The sequence below is a fragment of the Crinia signifera genome, chromosome 3, assembly GCF_055691185.1.
Source record: "Crinia signifera chromosome 3, ASM5569118v1, whole genome shotgun sequence".
NCBI classification, from domain to species: domain Eukaryota; kingdom Metazoa; phylum Chordata; class Amphibia; order Anura; family Myobatrachidae; genus Crinia; species Crinia signifera.
In genome coordinates this window covers 14,644,192-14,656,480 of record NC_139219.1, presented here as the reverse complement: position 1 = coordinate 14,656,480, position 12,289 = coordinate 14,644,192, and the positions used below count along the sequence as shown (strand labels likewise).

Sequence of the window (12,289 nt, the reverse complement as noted above, 5' to 3'; positions counted from 1 at the left end):
TGTCCTTCTCCAGCTGGCTTTGGTCATACAGTGAGTGCATCTAGGATGAATGGCTTGTGTTCCCGCACACTCCAGCAATAAAGTTTAGTGTTTTCTGCTACTTACAGAATGTGGCTCTAGATTGGAATAAGCCTGCATCTGAGGGCAGTAAGGGGGACTATAGTATGTTTTTTTCTGACCATTCAGTTGCTTTCATAAAACATGACGGTTGCACAAAAGTAGGGCCACAATGGTGGAAGTGTCACGCCATGGGCAGAGGAATCCCCCTCTTCTATTTTTTTTTTTTTTTTGAGGTGTTATAACCTATGCGATTAAACTATAGAATAATCGTGTACAAAACGGATTTCAGGGCATTTGGCTGAACTGAAGGTTTAAACAGGCATAAGGTCTTGGCAGGCAACAGACAAGGCAAACCAGAAACAAGGAAAAGTCAGGGTGAATGATACATAAAATAGTCCAAGCAAGTAGCGTCCGTAGCAAATACCATAACAGAAAATCACAAGGATGCCAAACCTGGGGATAGCTGTGTACTGTCAATGGCCATCTAAACCCACCCTGGTGCCAAGAATTCAGTCACCCAACCCTAGCAGCATAATGAATGAAATCTTGAACGTCACACCAGGAATTACCTGGCAGCAAGTAATGCATTACTAAGGACCCAAAAAGCGGTGTAGGTTAGGCCAGGGATAGACAACGTTTTGTACTGCAGCTGCTGGGTAACTACAGATCCCAGCATGCTCTGCCACAGCATGCTGTTAGGAAACTGTCAGGGCCTGGGATTCATAGTTCTTCAGTAGCTAGAATGCCTACTATCTTAGATGTGGGAGCCTGGCACAATTCCTGACCAGTAAAAGCTCTGTTTATTTCTGAAACTTTTAGACTTCCTATCCATGATGACTTCCTGACAGTTGGAATCCCGACTCTTAAAAGCCTGACAATCAGGATCCACGGCCCCCATAGAGGAAGAACAGAACCTGTGGCGTTCCACCACGGCCGCAAGGGGCTTCGATGCGCTCGCCCCCATGGCCATTGGAATCTTGGGCCTTAAGGGCCCCATACATCATATCTGAAAATTGTCACAATTAATTGCTGGAGATGATTGCCACAATTAATTTTAGATGTGTGGGCTCCCCCTTTTGGCAATCCCAATCAAAATCGCCAATCGATTGCTTAATCAGGTTTTTAAACATGTTTAATAATCTGGTATTATCTGCAGATCTTTTTTATATGTGTGGGCATTCCCAATTCGTCTTCTTCATCTATTTACATTATGAACAGCTGAAATGACAATCGATTGGGCAATTTCCAGATATGAAGATGCAATCTTTAGATGGAAAAATCTGCCGATCACTGAAATAAATCTGTAATGTGTGGGCAAAGTCAGATAGATTGTAAAATCCATTTATCTGGCCAAAAAATCCCTGTATCTGGAAATCCATAAATTGTGATTGCTGATGTATGGGGCCCATTATTCTAGTTCACTCTTAGAGGCAAATTCCTTCTCAGATTGACAAAACCATGTGCACTGCAGGGGGCAGATGTAACAGGTGCCGATAGAATAAGATTTGGTGAGTTATTTTATTTCTGTGCAGGGAAAATACTGACTGCTTTATTTTTACACTGCAATCAAGATCTCACTTTGAAGAAAAACTCCACCCAAATCTAACTCTCTGCACCTGTTACATCTACCCCCCTGCAGTGCACATGGTTTTGTCCATTTGAGAAGGAATTTGCCTCTAAGAGTGAACTAGAATAAGGCCCCTTGTCTGTCAGACCCCCATCCCACACCTGACTCTTTGTCCCAAGGCCTTAGTCCAGGCATGGCCAAACTGTGGCCATCCAGCTGTTGTGGAACTACACATCGCAGCATCCCTTGCCATAGTTTTAGCATTCCCTAACCGCAAAACTGTGGCAAGGCATGCTGGGACTTGTAGTTTCTCAACTGCCTTAATCTTTGAAGCTGTGGGGTTGGAACGGTGTTAGGTAGCAACAATGGAGTCTCTTACAAAGTAATTCAGGTTCTTCTTAAAGCCAGAACTGATTTGTGTATTTTCTGTAGAGTTTCGAAGACTTTCTGTAATGTAAACCGAACCTGTGTTGCTTTTACTGTCATTCCACACATGATTTCATCAGAGTGGATAAGACAAGGACCTTTGCTCTCACTGCAGTTCAGGTGGCATCTGGTGAACTTATCGTTCCATGTTTACGAAAGCTGTAAAAAGGATCCAATGCAGTTCAACCTTTGGATCCTAACCTAGTACTGTAGGCTGTAGATCAGCTCACAGGCAATATGTAGTCAACAGGTCGGCATTGACTCACCATGCTGCATGCCAGGTGCCTCGCTGCACTTGGCACACTTTCCAGTTCCCAATTTTAGTCCACGTGAATGGGAAAGCATGAAAAAGTCCAAATCAAATTGAAATAAATCGAGAAAAACTCATGTCAACCTTTTGGTGTCAAATTATTGTCAATCTAGATCTGGGGGATGGGAACCTTCGACCCTCCAGTTGTTTTTGAACTACACATCCCAGCATGCCCTGCAACAGTTTTAGTATGGACAAATAGCAAATAGGGAAATGGCACGTGTCACTGGAACTCTGTGTGCTCTTACTGGGCAAAGTTTACCCCATGCTCTCTTGCTGCGCCCCACCCTGCCGCCGCCCCGCCAAGCACCCCCCCACCCTGCCGCCCATGCAAAACCCCCCCCCCCCCAATCCCCCGCAGCCTTACCTATCGCGCTGGTCCCGGCGGCTCCGTTCTTCTGCTGAGGACCACCACAAAATGGCCACCCCCGTGCAGCAGACAGTTTCAGAGAACAGTGTGCTATATGGGGGCGGCCATTTTGTGGTGGTCCTCAGCAGAAGAACGGAGCCGCCGGGACCAGCGAGATAGGTAAGTCTGCGGGGGATTGGGGGGGGGGGGGGTGTGTGTGTGTAACTATAGCACAGCGCCCCCCCCCCCCCCTGTGCGGTGGCGGGGGCTGCGGTGCTATAGTTACGCCGCTGTGTATGTACAGGACTGACTCCCACTTCTGCCCTTATGGATTAATGGACCCTGACGTTTGGTGCATTGTTGTCCCTGCTGCTGGCTCTGAGCTGTGCTGAAGATCTCCAGATGTGCCGGGGGGAAGGAGATATTGCGTCAGTGTTAACTGATGCGCTGTCACCAGAAGGAGGCATCACCAGGAGGGGGGAGTTTGCCCCCCCAGACAAGATTTATACATCTTCATACCTCCCAACATTGGCAGTCCAGTAGGCGGGGCGCTGCTGCTGCGCGCCGAAGGTGCGCCGAAATTTTCGGGGGCGTGATCTAATTTTGGGGCGTGGCCTATACGCGTGGCTCCCCCGTGAGGCCACACCCCCATTTTGCCGCTATGGGGGCATGACCCAGAGGCTCTGTGAGCCTCTAGCCATGCCCCCAGCCCCCTGGCTGCGGGAATAGACGCTGTGCGCATGCGCATGCAGCTGACAGGGGGGACTCCCAACAGCCCCCCCACACCGCGGGACACTGCCGCCCGCGGGTGGGACAGCGGGACAGGCCCTGACAATCGGGACTGTCCCGATAAAATCGGGACTGTTGGGAGGTATGTATCTTGTCGGTCTCCCCTCCTGCTTTGCCTCGTTAATGAGGTGAATCAGGAAATGTGACAGTGGCGCGATAAGCGCCACTATAATAAATCTACCCCTGTAAGTTCTGGGGCATTTCAGTACCATCTAGCTGCTAGCACATAGCATTCAGTGATGGGGGCTACTGAAAATATGTTCTGGTAACCAATCAATTTTATATTGTTACATATGGGGGAAATTTACTATTTCACATGGGATGTTGCTATGGCAACCATTTAGAATCTACTTCTTATTTATTAAGCACCGTCTAGAAGATTATAGATAGTATCTGATTGGTTGCCCATAGCAACATCCCATGTGAAATACATCTCCCATTTTAGTAAATTTACCCCATAGTATTTCAATTTGTGTAATACATAGATGACACATAATAACTGAGAGGGGGGGAATATAACATATAGAAACAGGAGCGATGTGTAAACAGATGGACAGATAATAATTTACTGTATACAGTATATATATATATATATAATAAGGCAGACTATAATATTTATTGTTTAAAAGATGGCAACTTTCAGAATATCAGCAATGGACACAGTATTCAGTATTTCTAAGCTTGGCTGGACTTTTATAAGTGAATTATCAGCACCCGGATGGTACTAGAGGACACCGTGTAATATATACAGATATGTTATTAATGATAGGAAGATGGGACCATATGGTTCACATGTACTCGGGGCGTGCCCGGCGTGGTACTTGTTGCCCTGGTTACCGAAGTATACAGCCGTCCAAGGGTGACTCCGCCCCCTCACACATGGCTCTGTCACATGACTCTGACGTCGCCTCGCTCAGAGCTTCTGAATTCCAGCATCGATCGGTGAGATACAATTCCCGACACCCACAGAGCACCCGATCCCCGTCCCCTATATATTGTGTATGTGTCCGGGCACCCGATCACGTCCCCGATATACTATATATGTGTCTGGGCACCCGATCACATCCCCTATATACTGTATATTTATTCGAGCACAGATCCCCATCCCCTAGGTACTGTATACGTGCCCGAGCACCCGATCCCATCCCCTATATACTGTTTATGTGTCCAAGCACCGAATCCCATCCCCTGTATGCTGTATATGTGTCCAAGCACCCAATCCCACCCCCTATATACTGTATATGTGTCCAAGCACCCAATCCCATCCCCTGTATACTGTATATGTGCCCAAACACCCAATTCCATCCCCTATATACTGTATATGTGCCCAAACACCCAATTCCATCCCCTATATGCTGTATATGTGTCCAAGCACCCAATCCCATCCCCTATATACTGTATATGTGTCCAAGCACCCAATCCCATCCCCTGTATACTGTATATGTGTCCAAACACCCAATTTCATCCCCTATATACTGTATATGTGTCCAAGCACCCAATTCCATACCCTATATACTGTATATGTGTCCAAGCACCCAATGCCATCCCCTATATACTGTATATGTGTCCAAGCACCCGATCCCATCCTCTATACACTGTTTATGTGTCCAAACAACCAATTCCATCCCCTATATACTGTATATGTGTCCAAGTACCCAATCCCATCCCCTATATACTGTATATGTGTCCAAGCACCCAATCCCATTCCCTACATACGTGTCTGTGCACCTGGTCAATTCCCCTATATACTGTATATTTATTCTATCACTGATCCCATCCCCTATATACTGTATATGTGTCCAAACATCCAATTCCATCGCCTATATACTGTATATGTGTCCAAGCACACAATCCCATCCCCTATGTACGGTATATGTATCCAAGCACCCAATCCCATCCCCTATATACTGTATATGTGTCCAAGCACACAATCCCATCCCCTATATACTGTACATGTGGATGAGCTTCCAGTCCAATCCCCTATAAACTGTATATGTATTCAATGACCCATTATAATACCCTATATACAGTAATATGTGTATGAACATCCAATCCTATTCCCTATATACTGTATATGTGTCTGAGCTCCCGATCACATCCCCTATATACTGTATATTTATTCTAGCACCGATCCCCATCCCCTACATACTGTATATGTGTCCAAGCACCCAATCCCATACTCTATATACTGTATATGTGGCAAAGCACCCAGTCTCATCCCTTATATACAATATATGTGTCCGAGCACCCGATCACATCCCCTATATACTGTATATGTGTTCAAGCACCCAATCCCATCCCGTATATACTGTATATGTGTCCAAGCACCCAATCCCATCCCCTATATACTGTATATGCATTCGAGCACCCATTATAATACCCTATATACAGTAATATGTGTATGAGCATCCAATCCCATTCTCTATATACTGTATATGTGTCTGAGCACCCAATCACATCCCCTATATACTGTATATTTATTCGAACACCAATCCCCATCCCCTATATACTGTATATGTTTTCCAAACACCCAATCCCATTTCCTATATACTGTATGTGTGTCCAAGCACCCAATTCCATCCCCTATATACTGTATACGTGCCCGAGCACCCGATCCCATCCCCCATATACTGTATATCTGTCCAAGCACCCGATCCCATCCCCTATATACTGTATATGTGTCCAAGCACCCACTCCCATACCCTGTATACTGTATATGTGTCCAAACACCCAACTCCATCCCCTATATACTGTATATGTGCCCAAACACCCAATTCCATCCCCTATATACTGTATATGTGCCCAAACACCCAATTCCATACCCTATATACTGTATATGTGTCCAAGCACCAAATCCCATACCCCTATATACTGTATACATGCCCGAGCACCCAATCCCATCCCATATATACTGCATATGTGTCCAAGAACCCAATCCCATCCCCTATATACTGTATATGTGTTCAAACACCCAGTCCCATCCCCTATATACTGTATATGTGTCCAAAAACCCAATCCCATCCCCTATATACTGTATATGTGTCCAAACACCCAATTCCATTCCCTATATAATGTATGCGTGCCCGAGCACCCGAACCCATCCCCTATATACTGTATACATGTCCAAGCACCCAATCCCATCCCCTATATAATGTATATGTGTCCAAGCACCTAATCCCATCCCCTATATACTGTTTGTGTGCCCAAACACACAATTCCATCCCCTATATACTGTATATGTGTCCAAGCACCCGATCCCATCCCTTATATACTGTATATGTGTCCAATCACCCAATCCCATCCCCTATATAATGTGTATGTGTCCAAACAGCCAATTCCATCCCCTATATACTGTATATGTGTCCAAGCACCCAATCCCATCCCCTATAAACACCCGATCCCATCCCTTATACACTTTATATGTGTCCAAGCACCCAATCCCATCCCCTATATACTGTATATGTGTATGAGCTTCCAGTCCAATCCCCTATAAACTGTATATGTATTCAATGACCCATTATAATACCCTATACACAGTAATATGTGTATGAACATCCAATCCTATTCCGTATATACTTTATATGTGTCTGTGCTCCCGATCACATCCCCTATATACTGTATATTTATTCTAGCACTGATCCCCATCCCCTACGTACTGTATATGTGTCCAAGCACCCAATCCCATACTCTATATACTGTATATGTGTCCAAGCACCCAGTCTCATCCCCTATATACTGTATATGTGTCCACACACCCAATCCCATCCCCTATATACTGTATATGCATTTGAGTACCCATTATAATACCCTATATACAGTAATATGTGTATGAGCATCCAATCACATCCCCTATATACTGTATATTTATTTGAACACCAATCCCCATCCCTATATACTGTATAGGTGTCCAAGCACCCAATCCCATCCCCTATATACTGTATATGTGTCCCAGTCCCATCCCGTATATACTGTATATGTGTCCAAGCACCCGATCCCATCCCTTATATACTGTATATGTGTCCAAGCCCCCGATCCCATCCCTTTTGTACTGTATATGTGTCCAAGCACCCAATTCCATCCCCTATATACTGTATATGTGTCTGAGCACCCGATCACATCCCTTATATACTGTATATTTATTCGAGCACCGATCCCCTATCCCTAGGTACTGTATATGTGTCTGAGCACCCGATCACATCCCTTATATACTGTATATTTATTCGAGCACCGATCCCCTAACCCTAGGTACTGTATATGTGCCCAAGCACCCGATCCCATCCACTATATACTTTTTATGTGTCCAAACACCCGATCTCATCCCCTATATACTGTATATCTGTCCAAGCACCGAATTTCATCCCCTATATACTGTATATGTGTCCAAGACCCCAATCCCATCCCCTATATACTGGATATGTGTCCAAGCACACAATTCCATCCCCTATATACTGTTTGTGTTTCCAAGCACCCAATCCCATCCCCTATATACTGTATATGTGTCCAAGCACACAATCCCATTGCCTATATACTGTATATGTGTCCAAACACCCGATTCCTACCCATATATACTGTATATGTGTCCAAGCACCCGATCCCATCCCCTATATATACTGTTTATGTGTCCAAACACCCAATTCCATCCCCTATATACTGTATATGTGTGCACGCACCCAATCCCATCCCTTATATAATGTGTATGTGTCCAAACACCCAATTCCATCCCCTATATACTTTATATGTGTACAAGCACCCGATCCCATCCCCTATATACTGTATATGTGTCCAAACCCCCAATTCCATCGCCTATATACTGTATATGTGTCCAAGCACACAAATCCATCCCCTATATTCTGTATATGTATCCAAGCACCCAATCCCATCCCCTATATACTGTATATGTGTCCAAGCACACAATCCCATCCCCTATATACTGTATATGTGTATGAGCTTCCAGTCCAATAACTGTATATGTATTCAATGACCCATTATAATACCCTATATACAGTAATATGTGTATGAACATCCAATCCTATTCCCTATATACTGTATATGTGTCTGAGCTCCCGATCACATCCCCTATATACTGTATATTTATTCTAGCACCGATCCCCATCCCCTACGTACTGTATATGTGTCCAAGCACCTGATCCCATACTCTATATACTGTATATGTGTCCAAGCACCCAGCCTCATCCCTTATATACAATATATGTGTCCGAGCACCCGATCACATACCCTATACACTGTATATATGTTCAAGCACCCAATCCCATCCCCTATATACTGTATATGTGTCCAAACACCCAATCACATCCCCTATGTACTGTATATGTGTCCAAGCACCCAATCCCATCCCCTATATACTGTATATGCATTGAGCACCCATTATAATACCCTATATACAGTAATATGTGTATGAGCACCCAATCCCATCCCCTATATACTGTTTGTGTGTCCAAGCACACAATCCCATCCCATATATACTGTATATGTGTCCAAGCACCCAACCCCATCCCCTATATACTGTATATGTGTCCAAGCACCCAATCTCATCCCCTTTATACTGTTTGTGTGTCCAAGCACACAATCCCACCCCCTATATAATGGGTATGTGTCCAAACACCCAATTCCATCCCCTATATACTGAATATATGTCCAAGCACCCAATCCCATCCCCTATATACTGTTTATGTGTCCAAACACCCAATTCCATCCCCTATATACTGTATATGTGTCCAAGCACCTAATCCCATCCCCTATATTCTTTATATGTGTCCAAGCACCCAATCCCATCCCCTATATACTGTATATGCGTCCAAGCACCCGATCCCATCACATATATACTGTATATGTGTCCAAGCACCCAATCCCATCCCCTATATACTGTATATGTGTCCAAGCACCCAATCCCATCCTCTATATACTGTTTATGTGTCCAAACAACCAATTCCATCCCCTATATACTGTATATGTGTCCAAGTACCCAATCCCATCCCCTATATACTGTATATGTGTCCAAGCACCCAATCCCATTCCCAACATACGTGTCTGTGCACCTGGTCAATTCCCCTATATACTGTATATTTATTCTATCACCGATCCCATCCCCTATATACTGTATATGTGTCCAAACACCCAATTCCATCGCCTATATACTGTATATGTGTCCAAGCACACAATCCCATCCCCTATGTACGGTATATGTATCCAAGCACCCAATCCCATCCCCTATATACTGTATATGTGTCCAAGCACACAATTCCATCCCCTATATACTGTATATGTGGATGAGCTTCCTGTCCAATCCCCTATAAACTGTATATGTATTCAATGACCCATTATAATACCCTATATACAGTAATATGTGTATGAACATCCAATCCTATTCCCTATATACTGTATATGTGTCTGAGCTCCCGATCACATCCCCTATATACTGTATATTTATTCTAGCACCGATCCCCATCCCCTACATACTGTATATGTGTCCAAGCACCCAATCCCATACTCTATATACTGTATATGTGGCAAAGCACCCAGTCTTATCCCTTATATACAATATATGTGTCCGAGCACCCGATCACATCCCCTATATACTGTATATGAGTTCATGCACCCAATCCCATCCCGTATATACTGTATATGTGTCCAAGCACCCAATCCCATCCCCTATATACTGTATGTGTGTCCAAACACCCAATCCCATCCCCTATGTACTGTATATGTGTCCAAGCACCCAATCCCATCCCCTATATACTGTATATGCATTCGAGCACCCAATATAATACCCTATATACAGTAATATGTGTATGAGTATCCAATCCCATTCTCTATATACTGTATATGTGTCTGAGCACCCAATCACATCCCCTATATACTGTATATTTATTCGAACACCAATCCCCATCCCCTATATACTGTATATGTGTCCAAGCACCCAATCCCATCCCTATATACTGTATATGTGTCCAAGCACCCAATCCCATCCCCTATATACTGTATATGTGTCCAAGCACCCAATTCCATCCCCGATATACAGTATATGTGTCCGGGCAACCGATCACATCCCCTATATACTGTATATGTGTCCAAACACCCAATTCCATCCCCTATATACTGTATATGTGTCAAAGCACCCAATCCCATCCCCTATATACTGTTTATGTCTCCAAACACCCAATCCCATCCCCTATATACTGTATACGTGCCCGAGCACCTGATCCCATCCACCATATACTGTATATGTTTTCCAAGCACCCAATCTTATTTCCTATATACTGTATATGTGTCCAAGCACCCAATCCCATCCCCTATATACTGTATATGTGTCCAAGCACCCAATCCCATCCCCTATATACTGTATATGTGTATGAACTTCCAGTCCAATCCCCTATATACTGTATATGTATTTGAGCACCCAATATAATACCCTATATACAGTAATATGTGTATGAGCATCCAATCCCATTCTCTATATACTGTATATGTGTCTGAGCACCCGATCACATCCCCTATATACTGTATATTTTTTTCAAACACCAATCCCCTATGCACTGTATACGTGTCCGAGCACCCAATCCTATCCTTTATATATTGTATATGTGCCCGAGCACCCAGTCCCATCCCCTATATACTGTATATGTGTATGAGCACCCGATCCCATCCCCTCTATACTTATTATGTGCCCGATCACCCAATTCCATCCCCTATATATATGTATACAGTATGTGGTAAAGCCCCTGATTCTATCCCCTATGAACTGCATATGTGTCTGAGCACCCAACCCCATACCCTATATAACAGGGGTTGCCTGGTATGGTAGCGACAATCAGCCCGAAAATGATTTTAGGGATGCCCAATAGCCAGCATCATGCGTGTGGCAAAAATTGTGCATGGTCTTTTGTCCGCTAGGCCACGCGTCTGGTATAAAATGCATTGAAAGGGCAGATTCATATAATAAACGTCCGTTCCTGCACCATACTAACCTCATGTGTCACTCCAGCAGCCCCTTGTGTCACTCCAGCCTTCCCATGCCACTACAGCAGCCATTCATGTGTCACTGTGCCCTTAATTGTAATGAGCCCAGTATGTAATCCTGTAGTCAGGAATCGCTGCAGTGTTATAAGTCTTAGGACCCCCAGAAGTCTCTTAAAAATGGAACTTGTCACAGGGACCAACTTAATACGGGTGCCGTAAAACACAGACAGACGGGTTCCCGGCGGCCACCGGCTTCTCTCCCTTGTGGGGGTACACGACCCCCATAGAGGGAGAATCACAAGCCACCATGCCCGCAGCGTGGCGAGCGCAGTGACCCCACAAGGGGCTTTGTTGCGCTCGCCATGCTGTCTGAGTCCGGCCAGTCGGGATCCCGATGACGGGCTAATGACTGTTGGGATCCCGACTGTCGGAACCCTATACCGTACCCTTAATACCTGGCTCACCTGACAGGCAGACAAAGACTATGAATGGGAGATGGCTGCATGCCATGTATCGCTGAATTTCATGACTGCTAGTGACTCTGGAGGGGAGAGAATGGGCACCCTGTTGCATTGCGTTGGGTTGCTGGTGCTGACTAGACCTGAATGCTGGGCTGCTAATTTGTAGAGCCCTGCAATTAGGTAATCACATGACTTCCCCTCATACACCTGGCCACGCCCCTCACCATATAATGATTCCCCAGTGTGTGCAGTGTGTGCGTAGCCCAGGACTTACTCAGCGGCTGTGTTAGAATCAGGCTGATCGGGGGTGGAGCTGACATCACATGACTTCCCCTCATACACCTGGCCAT

The 12,289-nt window shown here is 44.9% G+C and overlaps 1 protein-coding gene across 2 annotated transcripts in view; it reads left to right on the top strand.

Moving 5' to 3' along the window:
• The first annotated feature begins 4,321 nt into the window (after positions 1–4,321).
• Positions 4,322–12,289, top strand: part of LOC146063174 (phosphofurin acidic cluster sorting protein 2-like) — a 130,229-nt gene continuing 122,261 nt past the window's right edge. For both annotated transcript variants that reach the window (XM_083175302.1, XM_083175301.1), the window contains exon 1: positions 4,322–4,443. The gene's annotated coding sequence lies outside the window, so the exon portion shown is untranslated. The remainder of the gene's footprint in view (positions 4,444–12,289) is intronic.